Source organism: Varanus komodoensis, unplaced genomic scaffold (assembly GCF_004798865.1).
Source record: "Varanus komodoensis strain SLA01 unplaced genomic scaffold, ASM479886v1 scaffold1, whole genome shotgun sequence".
NCBI lineage: Eukaryota > Metazoa > Chordata > Lepidosauria > Squamata > Varanidae > Varanus > Varanus komodoensis.
The window spans coordinates 115329833-115344810 of record NW_025335268.1 but is presented as its reverse complement, the minus strand read 5'-3'; the positions used below and the strand labels follow the sequence as shown (position 1 = coordinate 115344810).

Sequence of the window (14978 nt, the reverse complement as noted above, 5' to 3'; positions counted from 1 at the left end):
TCAGTAAGTGCAAATTAGAACTGGGTTATATCAAGAACTCCCAAGATCTGGAATCATCGGTCCAGGTTAAGAGTTAATTGAACTGAGTGTACTTTACAGTAGAATCCCTCCCCTAACCCCGCTGCCACACACTCACTGCTTTTGATAATATGACAGTAAGGTAATTTTTACTTCAGCTTTTAACAGAGAAATCTGTTCCTTGATGTGCTGTTAAGGACCAATCTGGACTGCTGAGTTTAGACCTAGAAATCACAGTACAAGAAAAATAATCAACACAGTAAAGGATCCAGAAGGCAAATATCAACTCATTCTGATATCAAATAGTGTTACTGATCAAACACTATCCACACTCATAACATAAGCTATTCTTCATCAAATAATGACAGAATCTCCCAAGACAGTTCTCAGAGTTTAAGTTCTATTTTCTATCAAGAGTTAAATTGATATTTATTCAAATTACACTGCCAAGTAATAACTGCCATTACATGTAAATTATCAATTGCCATCTTGCTGTTAACTATGTTTGTCAATTAGTGCCCTATACTGACACTGAATATTCAGCGCATTTTCAGAACTGATAAATGAAGATTTAGAAAAGAACTAGGGTAATTTAATTTCCTTTTAATTCCCAGATCACCAGCACTCAGTCTGGTGAAAGAAAATCTGTATCCACTAGCTGTATCCATTGACAGCTCTTCCCCTGAAAGTGTGTTTCCTCTTTGGTCACACAGCTGTTCGATGATCCCAAAATTCACTCCAGAGTATTTATTTTCCAGCAAATGGGTATTCAGCTATAAAATACTATGGAAAATTCCAGCACTTGTTCCAAGAAAATGGCTGTCGGAATGATCATTTCTAGTACATGTGTAGAAGGCTGGAGAAGTTGGGGAAAGGAAGCCAACATACTTGACAGGAAGTCTTCAACAAGGAGTCACAAGAGACTAACATACTCAGAGCAATGAACTGAAGGTCATTCTGGCTAGAGATGATTATAAGAGCCTTCCAGGAACCCAAGGCTACTTTCTTCCCAGTGTTACACAAAGCAACCACAGATCTTGGGGGCCTCTGGGATAAGTTGGTTGTGCACAACATCATAACAATGGCTATCATCTATGCTGCAGTGATACTAGGTTTAACTCCCTTGAATTCTCTGGGGAAGATGCATGAACCACAGAGGAAGCTTTGCTGGGGAGCTGGTGCCTGCTAGGTCAGGATTCCAAGAGAAGCCTTGGCAAAATGCCGCGCCTGCTCTGTTCACCCATTGTGCAGTCCTGTGGACACTTGCTTAGGGGTGAGTCCTGCTGAACTCAGGGATGGCTCACCAAACAAACATAAGCGGGCTTGGGCAGAGGATGTTCCTCTTTAATTTTTCCCAAACTATGGCTTTTGTTGTAAAGGCCAAAGGGCTTGGAGGTGGGCATGGAATGGAGGATGAGAGCCATATTATTGATACTATATATTGAGCCAGTAGCACTGTGCATTTTTGAACTTATATTAATGCTTCCTTGAAGCACTCAGTGCATATTCCATATTGCACTGGGGAAGGGAACCATTTGGGGTTCATTGTAGGCATGAGAACCACTTTCAATAAAATGCCTAACACAGTACCTTCAATACTTGAAAACACCACCTTAAAAGCCAATATGCATACAATATAAAAGTAACACATTTAATAGCAATTTAAAATACACATATCCAAATCATGGTAGGCAAGAAAACCCAAGCAGAACAGCAGAAGAACACTGAAGAGCCATGTTGGATCAGATCAAGGGTCCAGCTAGGCTGGCACACCCCTCCCACTGTGGCCAACCAGCTGCCTACTGGAGCCCACAAGCATGAAAGGAGTGCAGCCACATCCTCTCAGTTACGTTTCTCCAGGACAGTTATGCACAATCTCATAAGCTGATACCTGGACATACTATATGCCCATTATGACTAGCAGCCATGGAAAGCTACTATACTCCATGAAATTGTCCAGTCTCCTTTGAAAGCCATCCACATTTATGGGCATCACTCTTCCTCATGGAAATGACTTCCAGATAACTATGCACTGGGTGCAGTACTTCCTTTATCTGGCCTGTATCTCTCACCATTCCACCTCAGGGGATGACCCAGGTTACAGCATTATATGACAGAGGGAGAGGGAGAGGGAAAGGGAGAATGTCTCCCTCTCTAGTTTCTCCAACAACACACCTTTTTCAAAGCTATAAAGGCCCCAACCGTTCCTCAGAGGGCAGTGCTTCCAGATGCTTGGTTGCTGTTTTTTTCACCTAATATTTTTGGGAACTGCATGAGGAATCTCCCATGGAATGCACACCACTGCCCTTGCATGTGGACCTCTAGTATGAATGGATTATTTCTTGATACACCTAGAATGTCAATGAGATTTTGAGTCTGATAACAGAAGACTTGCCAATCTGTTATAAACACCTACCTGGGAGCAAGCTGCATTGAATTTTGAGGCACCTAATGCATATATAAATCAGTGTGTAAATGCATATAGCTTGCGGAAACCCGGAGAAAGAATGACTTATTGATTGTTGTATGTGTTTTCATACAGAAGTTATACTATGGGTAATTTATATTAAAGTAAAAAGAAGAAAAGAATACAGTAGGGCTTACTTCTGAGTAGACAAGCATAAGGATGGACTGTATGGTTCATGGTTTGTGGCAGCTCAGTGGCTGGCATGCAGCGAATAAGGGCGTATTACCCTGACCCACTTCAGTTCTAGGAAGACTGTTAATTCTTTACATGTCTACAGTGTACAATGTTCTAGCAATGATGAATAACCACTTCCACTTTCATCAGGCTGTGACAAGAGATGTGCCCCAGGACACGTGAAAGGCTCCCTGGGGGTAGCATGTTTGTCACTGCTTCTCTGCTTCCTGGCTCCATGACTGGCAGCACTAGTCAGCATCTGACCCTGCACAGAGTTCATTCAAGAAAACCGGAATGCACCCATTTTGGCCACACCAGATAAGAACTTGTGCAACTCTAGAAGCACAATCCTTTGCACGCGCCTAGGAAGTGAGTCACACACTGTGAAGAGGGCCTTATTAATTAATTAATTAATTAATTAATTTCGTTTTGAATGCTGCCCAATTGCCCAAAGGCTCTCTGGGTGGCTAACAAGTCAAAAAGTATAAAAACAGACAAATACAACAATAAGATTAAAAATAAAAACAGACACATTAAATTCACTAATGCAACAATATTGGAACATAGGCACAGAGGTAATACTAAATACAGTACTAAAATTAATTTTTAAACTATTAAAATGCCTGGAAAAATGGGATTTTCACCTGGTGCCAGAAAGAAATACATTAGACAAGAAGCGTACCTCTTTGCGAAGCTGATTCTATAAAAGGGATGCCACAATCAAAAAGGCCCTTCTCCTTATTTCCAGTAGAGAGGGCTCCTTAATAAGGACCCCAGAAGATGATCTTAAGGTCTGGATAGGCATTTATGGGAAGAGGTGTTCCTTCAGATAAGTTGGCCCAAGCTGTTTAGGGTTTAAATTGTTAGTATTAGCACTGCGTATGATCACAGTCTGACTAAATCTCTCAATGCCTTTGTTTAAGCAAGCTACAAAGTATAATCCTCTACAAGTCAGTAGCCTGCCTTTAGAAAGGGATGCTTGCTTGGGATCCACATAGCAATTAAACACACTCACCTTTCCCTGACCTGGTTGCCTCTTTGAGCAACTGGCAAAGGCATTGCTAGCAGACAAGCTATTTGCCCTAGCAGCTCTGCTCCTTCCTCCCAAGTGCGACTGGGGGTCCGGCTGCTGTTCTTCCAAGGACCTAGCCAAAAGTACTTCTGCTTATTCTATGAGGACTCTGCCGTGGTATATAAAATAGTGTGAGCCATGATGAAAGGACTGGTTCAAAGGAAAAGCCAGAAGCACAAGAAAGAACCTCAGGCTAATGCAGCAGGTTCTTGCCACCTGCACCAGCCCTGCAATGCTTTCACATGTGCTGTACAGAATACAAACTCCTTTACAACTCAATCTTATCTATCCAGAAGGGAGTCTCATTATCCGGGGGGGGGGGGTGTACAGCTACAGACTAAGTCTTTTGGCTGTAGTGTCTGCCGCTACATCAGCAACTCAGCCATTCCCAGTCATGAAAATACTGACACATGTTATCCAAGTTTGGCCATTTTTTGCATAAATGGAGAGACACCCATTCTCAGAACATAAAGTGGTGTGATGGTTCACTCTACATAGTTTATTGGACACTGTGCTTGCTGCTTCCTTGGTATAGATACCCAGTAGCAACTGGCAACCATCCAAAGCCGACAATCACCTAATAATGTGGACACAAACTTTGCTGGAGCTATTTTCTGTTACAGAAAAATCTCTGCTCACATTTCTTTCTGTCAGCAGTAATTGGCTCCCCCACAAAGTTTGGCCTCTACAAATATTTCAAAATACCTCAACAAAGCATCTCGCCCTGTCACCATTCCAGAAGTTTCCCCTGCCCCAAATCTCCAGTTCCATTGCTGACGGCATAAGGGTTAATCAGTTCAGTTCAGAAATGTGTGGCTTAGAAAAAGAAAGTAAAAAAAGCACAGGACTGCAAACTTGTTGCTGTCTAGCTGCAAATAATGTCAGGCAGAAGAGACACATTCATCAGGCACACTTAGCTGGAGCTGTATGGTGCTCCAGTCAAACTTCTGGGAGAAAGAAAATGTTTAGAAAGAAATACACTCACCCTCAGCTCCACAGCTGATTCAAGCAAAGTCTGCCACTTCTATAGCACCAGAAATGCCCCCAAAGCCAGATCCTTTCTCTAAAACTGCCAGTGGCTTAATGGCTCAGAACAAAACATTCCACACCAGAAACCCGCACTGGGCTTTTCTTTAAAGAAACCCTGCCTTTTTCCCCTCTTTTTTGTCTCCTTGTCAGTGATGTCACATCCTGATTGTGACTAGAGGATTACAGCTGTCCTTGCAAATATGCCAGCCCTTTCACCCTCCCCAGTTACGCCTCTTACGCTCATGAGAGCAGCCCACTCCACTGTCAAAGATCCTTGGGAAAATTCTCTCTCTCCTCCCCTCCCTCTCGCAATGCACCTACTGCACAATTCCAGCTCTTCCTTTTCTTTCCCTGGCTCCAGATTCCAAAGTTTGAGGCCCCATTATGCAATCAGCAAGGAAACTTAAGTCAGATTGCTATCATTACTCCTCCCATTTCCAGTTGCAGATGAAGAATTTAGCCAGCCATTTACAAACTGCATAGGAAAAGTGGTACCTGCCAATCCATCAAAGAAACTGATCAAAGAAGGCGGCATCCGCCTCTCCCTGCGTTGTCCTGCTATCTCTGGAGGTGTGAGTCTTGGCTGCAAGACCCTTCAAGTGGGCATAAAGGAAATCATGGGGGTGAGGGCTTTCTCTAGCCCATTCAGAGCAGGTGGCCAGCTTTGTAGATCTGTTGGTAGCAAACAGCATCAGGGCCCTCTTCCTTCAACATGCCCACCTGCTTCCAAAGTTATCTCCCCCATACCGTGTTAAGGTTCTGATTCTTTAGACATCCAAGAACCAACCTATCTCCCCTCAGCTGCACCAAAATGCTTTTTGCCTGATGAGGAGATCAGGAAATCTCGAATCTTTGTTCATTTTTTGTGTTCTCAGAGTAGGCCTGTTATACTATGAGGACTTTGGATGGATGCATTCTGCACCACTGGCCAGGAGGAGCAGGCAATGCAAGGCAAGGCTCCTGCTTTTCCTTGCTGTGGTCTCCTTTAGGCACAGCACAGGAGCAGACAGGCAATGAGAAGGACGAAGTCCAGTCCATGCTGGGGCACCCAGCAATACCAGCTCCTGGGGCTGACCCTGAAACCAGTGATAACAGAAAAAAGAATAAATTCAGAATGCTTCAGCACACTGAGCTCATATTCTCAAACAAGTGTCCCCAGAAGTGCTCCCCGTTGTGTCCCGTGAGGCTGGCATTCATTTAAGTGACTCCGAGCCCCTTTTACTCTACTTCTGGATACATGCATATATTTGTAATGTAGGAACACAAGACCACTCCCCCTCTGGGATGCACTTTATTGTGGTCTTAAGACCACAATAAAGTGCATCCCAGAGGGGGAGTGATCTTAAGATGGTCTTAAGACCATGATGTTAAGATCATGTGGGGTTGAGAGAGTCAGAGAAGCCAAAAGAAATGCCTCCAGGAAGCTAGACTCTCTCACTAGCCTGGGCACAGTTTTCCACTCTGTGGATGCTTCCAAACACAAATTTTTATTGTGAAATTGTATAGTGTCATTCACAGAATAATAAAATGGCCATAAAAAGGGGTCCCCTACACAGCACTTGTGGGGTAGGGCACCACTGAGCACCTCCAATAGCACCCCAGAAGGGGGTTCCTAACACGGTGCCTGCAGGCACCATGACATCTTTAAAGCAATACTTTAATTGGTCTTGTTTTTTATTTTTCTTGTTTTGAATATACATATATTGATTTATATCAGTTGCACAAAATATCTTGGCAATTATGCATAGGTGTTAACAAATATCCAGATAAGTATGGATTTGAATTAATCTTGAGCCACCTGTTCACATGTCAGAAGCATCGCAAGGTTTTTAATCTGTTGCACCATAGGATGTGCGAGTATGTATTCTTCCAATCTTGTAATATCAGTTTTTAGCCAATCAAAAGGATGCAGAAAATCCCTTTTCTCTTCCATTTAATTTCCACAAAGGAGATAAATCATTCAAATCAGTGAATGATACATCAGTGAATCATAAAGACTGTTCCAGTACAAAATCTATCTGTGTAATAACCTCCTCCTTGAAGATGTAACTACTGGATATTGCCAAACACAAGTCTAAATGAATCATAAGCTGTATTGCACCACTAGCAATTAGTTGAATTAGACAATCCCTTGTTAATGAGATATTGTGGTGTTTCCTAGACACACACACACTTTTTGCTGAATAAGACACTACCTCAAATTCATAGATGCAATGGTTAGATAGCAAAGAAGTGATCCACTGACTGGGGACTTTGAAGTGGTACTCACAGCACTTTCTTAAATTTCTAAAAGCTTCTCAGGTGTTTATTTTGAGAGGGGCATAGTCCAGATGTTGTTATCTTCCATTTGTGACTCTCCAGTGTTTTTCTACTGTTTATTCCATCTTTTTCTTACCATGATTAGAATTCTTATCACAAACCATTAAAGGCAAGGGGAAAGACTGAATAGATGTACAATGGCTTTTGATGGGTACCATTAGAAACCCACCTGGAAGTTTGGAAGCACCCTATGGATTATAACTGCAGAAAGGAGATTTTAGTCAGGGAATCAATGTAGAGGCAGTCTGTTCAGAGTGGTATTTTACAACCTCTCCTGCTCTCCCCTGCTGTGTTTTGAAGGAGCCTTTCTTAACTGTCACCACAGCGAAGGCCAAGAACTCTGCAGTGATGTTGTGGCAAATTTTGAAGCATGGGTGCTCATAGTCAAGCCCTGAAGGAAAGCTGAAAAATGTAGACAGCTATATTGATCTATGTTCCCTCTCTTCCTCTTTCTCTCTGTGTGTATGTGTGCGTAGGTGCAGTCATAAAATAGTGAACTGGCAAAGGGAATGCAACATTCAGCAAACTGGACTTCAGCTGGAAAGGTCAGAGATTACATGAGGGAGTGAGGGAGAGACACACAACTGACCAGTTCACACATTATGAGAAGAAGCCAAGGGTGAATTTCCCTGTGGGACTTCTTGTGGCCACCATTTAGAAACATCGGGGCACAGCAGGGACACTGTGATTCTTTGTTTCATTATAATCAAACTAAAACAAATATGAATGTGTCCTATTTAATTAATGTGAAGCGACAAAGGAGAAACAACAGAATGGGACACAGAAATCAGGAGATGCCATGAACTTACCACGTGAAGTTCTCTTGTGTTCCAGCACCACTTAGACTGACTCGGGAGCTGCACATCAAGCAATTTATTAAGAAGCGGAAGGAGGAAGGGCCAGAAAGAAGGAAGGAAGGTCTATGATTCTTCCTTGCCTTTAGGCACTCCTGTGCTTGTGGGGGCAGGGATGCAGACGCTTTCCCTTTGATAATTGGCTGTTCTCTGCAGACCTCTTTCTTCCCCCAGAATGTCTCTTCTTGGGCAAGGGTTATTCAGACAATTTAAATCAGAAGAAGCATTTCAAAAGATGACTTATACTGCTCTGAATCCCTTTCGAGAAAATAAATTAAGCAGCAATATTCCTTCGTAGCCTCCCTAGAACATGGCTTCTGAACCTGTTCTGCTGCCTTTTAACCAATCTTGTGACTTCAGAGAGGGTGACCTTGTAGTAAAATGAACACATATTTGATATTAGCAGAGCCCCCTCAGAGCATGAGTTAAACATGCAGCTCGTACCTATGGGTGGGTCCACATGTAACTGCAACCCATTGTGGTAAATCAACATGATAGGTTGCCTTTAAGTGCCAAGCAGCCACAATGAGCCTGACAGACCATTGGGACCATCCTGGTTGCTTTGCTTCCTCTCCACATGTTCTTCCCCCTTGTTCCTCCAGGTGATATCCCAGGGGACACTGCGGGACAGCAGGAGGCTCCTCTCTTTGACAGCTGCCACCACGACCTGATTTCAGGGTACAGTGGAGAGGGAGATGGACACCCCTCAAGCCCACACACCCCTTTCCACTCATGCTTGTGTTACGAGGGTTAGGGTTTGGCATCCTCACTGAGCCCATGGCCTGCCGTCCTAGGACTTGACTAAGAGGCTTACTCCCAGGTAAGAATGAGGAAACATGGTTCTTAGACTCTTCTCATAAGCTGGCTCCCAGCCCCTGTCTGTACAGCTCAGTTAGGATGCTCCAAGAATGGGGCGGTACCTTCCAGCTTATCCCCAAATCCTGCCTCTTGCCCTATAGTAGATCTTTGGGGCAGGAAGTGGAAGGGACACCCCTGATAGTTGTACGGAACTAGAGCAGGGAGGGACACCTCTGTCAGCTGGGTCTCCTGCTTGGCAAACTCTCAAACAGACTGCTGCTTCTCATAGCGATTCTCAAGCAACACAGCAATAAATGCTTGCTTGCCGTTTCATGTAAACCTAGTCTGTATCTTCTTATTTTACTCTGCAGTAGATGCAGAGAGTCTAACCCACATCTTAAAAAGTCTTCCTAACCCCAACACTGGGGAACCAATTTGGAATAGGGTGCTGTGCCTACTATAGAGTAAAAACTGAGACGGCAGAGCTGCTAAACACACACTTATTGCTCATTTTGGTTTCTGGTTACTGACAGCACAATTTAATTGTCACAGTCTGATTTGAGAGGCAGGAGTCCAGTTTTCTGTGACACAGAGATGGCTTGCTGCCCTGTCTCCAGCATCAAAGCATTTCCTGATATGTCTGGATGGTCCCACTGAAGAACCTCAAAGGGGAGGCTTCCAGTCATTCTGTCTACAGGATAGTGTGTGCAATCATGACAATTTGCCTTGGAGGCTCCTGAAAAGATTGTTGCTTGCTGCAGGAAACAAGATTTAGAAGGACACTCGGTTAATGACGTTCTCCCGTTTGGCACAGATTGACCAAATAGTGAGAACGATTACTCATAGGTTCCTGTAAGATGCTTCTGGGAAATACTACAGGAGACAGCAGTGGACCTTGAAGAAGGCCTGAAAGCAAAGCCCAGTACTTAGGTTTAGAAATAAAATATCTGGCACCAATATCGAACAAGTTGGACTGTTTCCATTCTTTTGGTCACCTGAACATGAGGTGCATTATAATGATTTATTGCCCATCATACGCGCCATGATTATTTTCCCGAGGGAGAGGGAAGGAGTGACATGACGGTGGTATGTGATAGTAATTCACGTATACATCACATCCTGCTACATCAATTTCACTTACATTTTCTTGTGCATTTGCTTTGTAGTTTAAAGCCTCATTCTTTAAAATATGGCTTATTTTTGAGGTTCAAACATGAATCAGGAATGTCCTTCCTTCAACAGCGAGTAGACCAGTCATCTGTATAATTCCATTCATGAATAGACTCATAGATTTATAAAATAGTAGGGCCAGAAGGGATCAAAAAGAACATGAGGTGCAACCCCCTGCTGATGCAGGATACCAAGTCACACTGAAGGACATACCTGGCTAGCCGGCATTAAACCTGGGTGGCCAGTCACATCCCCAGGCATTATCTATGAAACCAGAGCCATCTACATAGCCAGGGATTGTGAACTCCCTCACCAGAGCTCCCAGCCCAGTCTCCCAGGTAAGCATGGGAACCACCTGAATTTATATGTACCAATCAGCACCAATTGCGGTGGGAATTTCGAACCAATGGGCACCCATCATCGGTAACTGGCATAGAATGTGCTCTGGGTTGATTTCCCTCTTGCTTGTGATCAAGCTTATTCTCAAGAATAAAATTTAGTTTTCCTCCTCTCATTCTTGTCATGCTTGACTGGACGGAATGCTCCAAGTCCAGATCCCTGGAGTCCTTCAACACCATCCCACTGAGATGACTGTCCAGTTTCACTTTGAATGAATCCAGCCTGGCAGAGTCCACGGCCTCTCTGGGTGACTGGTTCCACTGTCATCTTGCTTTGACCGTTAGGCAGATTTTCCGGGGTCTTACCTGAATGTGGTGTGCTGCAGTTTAAGTTCATCATTCCATGCCCTACAATCGGGGATGAGTGAGGAAAGGACTTTTCCTTCCTAACAGGCTCTGGGGTACTTGCAGAGTGCTATCAAATCCTCTCATAGTCTTCTCTTCTTGAGGCTAAACATGCCCGGCTCTCTCAGCCTCTCATCATAGGGCTTAGTTTCCAGCCCTGGACCATCTGCATTGCCCTCCTTTGAACCCTGTCCTGTTTCCCTGTGTCTTTTTGGCTAAGGGCACAATCCTATGTAAGCTCAGACAGGAAAAAAGGTCTTTTTTCAGTCTACATTTGCTGAAGGCTGAAAATGTAGGAGATGCCCAGGCAATATTTTCAGGTCAATGAGGCCTTGTACACATCCTTAAGAAAACTCAGGGTGTAATAAATCACACCTATCTGTGAGGAGCCAGGATGGAGTCTGTTATACTTCACCTTTTGTTTTGGCAGAAGATGAAGTCTGTGCCTGTTGTAAATCAACATCAAAACAAGCAGATAAATGTTTGTTAATTGCTGCGCCTGTGATCCTTGTACTTTGGATAGTGTATAACCAAAGAATGCTACATTAGCAAGGGGGTTTCTTTGCTATGGAGACAGACTCGCTGTTGCCAGGGGACACTCCGACAGCTTCCAGTCTCTCCTGCAATTGCCATTCTGGATGCCTTCTTAAACTGCTTACTTGAATGAACCTAAATGCAGAAATTCTTTTGCTCCCACGAGAAGAAAGATTGGCTTCCAAAATTAATGGACAGAGCAGCAGATATACATTTTTCCTCATAACTCAAATTCTATAACTGGATTTTTTTTTTAAAAAAATGATAGTCTGAAGAGGCATAGCAACTGCCCTTTTGACCACAGTCCTGAGGAAGCCTTTGCAAACTCCAGAACTAACTACTATGTGGCACTTTGAGAAGGGCTACCTTTGAAGTGAATTAGGAAAGCTGTAGTTGGTCCCACTGGCAGGGGCTGGAAAGCATGGAGAGATTTTTCAAGACAAAGAGACTGGGGATAATGGGGAATGTAGTCCAACACATCTGGAGGGTACTAGGCTGAGGATGGCCACAGATGGGCCTGAAAAAGGCTGTATCACATATGACTTAGAAAAGTTGGATTTTGCGGATGATTCACGGGAGATAAGACAGATTGGTCCAATTGTGGTCCCCAAGACATTTTGTCTTACACCTCTCATCATCCCTAACCAATAGTAAAGGGTGATGGGAATTGTAGGCTAAAACCCCTGTAGGATCACAGCTTACTTAACTAATGTAGGTGTTCCAGAAGGCAGGTCCTGGCATATACAGCAGCAAGGTAAAAGGGATAAAGCCTTCTGAGGTTTTCTGTACAAACAGAGAGACCTGCACGCATACTCAATTCGTCTATAGAATTGAAGAACAGTGGAGAACTAAAGAATCTGAAAGGAGAAAACAAGCATGTTTTGATGCAACGCACGGAAGGCATCAAGGACATCATGCTAAATTAATTCAATGTGCTTGTTGTCCAGGGCAGTCTTGGTTTCTACGGACGTTTTAGCTGTTATTCTTGACATTTGTTTTCACTTCAGCCAAGGCCTGCTTCCTAGGAAGTAAGCACCCTCAAAATCATTAGAAGCATATTTCCAGGAATACTTGCAGAGGGTTTCTCAGTTGGGGTTGCATTTATATACAAGGCTGGTTACATTTGCAGCAACTGGTAATCTTGTGGTTTTCTCTCTTTTTGCAGTTTCCTGGAGAAAAAATGTTTGTTCCCTGTGGTATGGTCTTGTTCCCTGTGGTATGGCCATATAAATATCTATTTATATGGAAAATGGCTGGAATAAATGGCTGGATGGACACACAGAAAATGAACACAGAGGGTTTAAAATGGCATAAAACTGAGAGCCAGTGTGGTGTAAAAGTCAGAGTGTTGGACTGGGACTCAGGACAACTGGATTCCAATGCCTGCTTGGCAATGACTTTTGGGTGATTTTTGGCTTTACTTGCATCTGACCACAGAATTTGGAGAGATCTAGAACAGCAGGTGCACTTCACCTGTTGGGTGAACTCCTAGCAGTGCAGGCAGAACGTGACTGTATGCTCCGCACCCAGGCAAAAGAAGCAAAGAGAGTGACCATCCACTGGTGGCAACTGACTGCCACAGTCCACCCACTTAAGAAACAGGGCCGAAATGGCAACCGATAACAATGTTGTGCCAGATGTGCACACTAAGAAAATAAAAAGGGAAAGGACCAAATCTAAGACTATGAAAAAGAGATGGTGGGAAGATGAAAAATAAGAACAAGTTTGGCTCAATTTACTCAGAAGAGGAGTCAACAACAAAAGCTCTCTTCTGATGCTGATGCTAACGTGGTCGAAATTGGTCAAAACGAAGTTGAATGAGCAAAGCCCAGCCCACTACGCATGTGGCCTTCCTTGCTGAAACATCTCAGCTCAGGAAAGTTCCAGCTGAAGACTTCGTGCAGGCAGAAAACACTTGGGAGTTGGAGGGACTGATCAGTCTTACCCAAAGTCTGATCACATGCGGGAACCATAAAAAGGAGGCTGAGGGTTGCCCGTCCTTGAAGTATATGTGAGTTTCTGCTTCTTCTTAATTAATGTTACTATGATTGTAAAAGAAAGTGCCTCTTGTGGCCTCCCAAATGTATCACTGATTCATTTTCATCATGCATATACCTGAGTCAGAAAAGCGCTTGTACAGCCCACTGTTTCTAGCCAGCTGTAGCACAGATTTTTTGAGATCTACTTTTCCAAGGAGCAAAAGAGATGAACCACTTGGTTGGATTTGTGTATATAACCAAGGAAGGATTTATAATCCAGGTGCATTCTTTCAACTAACACCTTTGTTAGTATTGATCAATAAGTGATGTAATGCACATGACACTCCCAACCCAAAGAAACAGTAGCACAGTTTTCAAATTTCTAAATATGAAAAGTAAACAAACAGATTCTAAGATGTTCTAAAAGGGAGCTTTGGGGCTAATGGGGTGGGCTAAAAATCAAATGAATGAATAAATAAATCAAATATAAATAAATCATATGTGAAAACAGTTCTACATAAGGCATTAGCTTTAGTCACAAATAATATTTACTACACTGCCACTGACTCAAATTCAATCAGGAACAGGCCAAACATCAGTAAGGGAAACAGACTGAGGTTTGGCCTGCTCTGACCAGTTTTGACAGTTTATAAGCAGTCTTGTAGCACACACCCTTCTTTGTGACCAAAGCTAGCATTTTTTATGCCAGAGTATTTCACATTTTAAAATCTCTTTATAATTTTTTTAAAATCCTGTATACTGGATCGTTGGTCAGTTGTTTTGTTTTGAAACTTAATTTTCCAGGTTTCAGTAAAATGCACAGTCCATAGAAAGATGCAGGGTTGGACTCTGGAACCCACTAATTCAAGTCAGTGGTGATTTTGTCTGCCTAAAAACCCAAATTTGGTGGCTTTTAACAACATACTCCCATGAGTCTCACCACTGCAAGGCTAAGTTAATTTGTTGTATTTATACTGGAGGTTTTTGGCTTCAATTAGATCACATTGCTCTTTGAGAACAAGTCTCTGCATCTGGTAGCATTTCTTTCAGATCTGGCATCAGCCAAGACTGAGCTTCAATTCATTTCCATCCAAATGAGATTATTTATTTCCTTTCCCCCAAGGATTAGGGAACACATCATCTCTTGAAAACAGAGTTGAATACAGTCAGCTGAGTCCAGAATTGTGACCAGGAAAGCTGATGGGACAAGAAAACTCCTTCAAGTAATATCATTAGAACTACTTTCAGGATCAACACAGAATAATTTGGTAATGTTGTAATTCATGTCTCTAGAAACTCTAGGCCACTTTTTTGCCATATGAATATGGTGGTAGTTTTCAAACAATTATTGATGAATCAAATTAAGATAAAACTAATTAAACTTTGAGTGACAAAAGACATACCTACTTCAGAAAGAAAGGACTTGCCCAAATCACTCAATCCATGGGGTAAAATGTTGAAGACTTTTGGACAAATGTAGTTATCCCACCACAAATTAAGATTTAGAACTCTTCTAGGTCTCCTCCCCTGCAATGAGATGTGTACATTTTGAGCTCTTGTCCCAGTACAGAGCAAGATGCAGAAGTCATCATGTTGTAAAACCAATTACACTGCAATGCGTATTCTGGTGCTAGGAAGCTGAGACACCATCTTGGCATATCTTACAGGTGCTCCTCGTTGCATCTCTTATAAACTTTTCATTCCAGAGCTAGTGGTTGTATATTTGCAGGCAAAAAGAAGATAACACTAGAACCTAATCAGAGCCACAAAAAGAGGAAATGCCATAGGCAATTCTGCCCTCTGGTGGTTGTTCCCCTGACA

General features: G+C 42.9%; 1 protein-coding gene across 5 annotated transcripts in view; it reads right to left on the bottom strand.

Annotated features, from left to right (window-relative positions):
• The window catches only part of MOB3C (MOB kinase activator 3C), a 33715-nt gene extending 28726 nt beyond the window's left edge, over positions 1-4989 (bottom strand). The window contains exons 1-2 of one of the 5 annotated variants that reach the window (XM_044441368.1): positions 3342-4710; positions 172-242 (exon numbers count right to left, since the gene is read on the bottom strand). The gene's annotated coding sequence lies outside the window, so the exon portion shown is untranslated. The other 4 variants (XM_044441386.1, XM_044441351.1, XM_044441376.1 and 1 more) reach the window with 4 other exon arrangements.
• Between the last annotated feature and the right edge of the window lie 9989 nt (positions 4990-14978).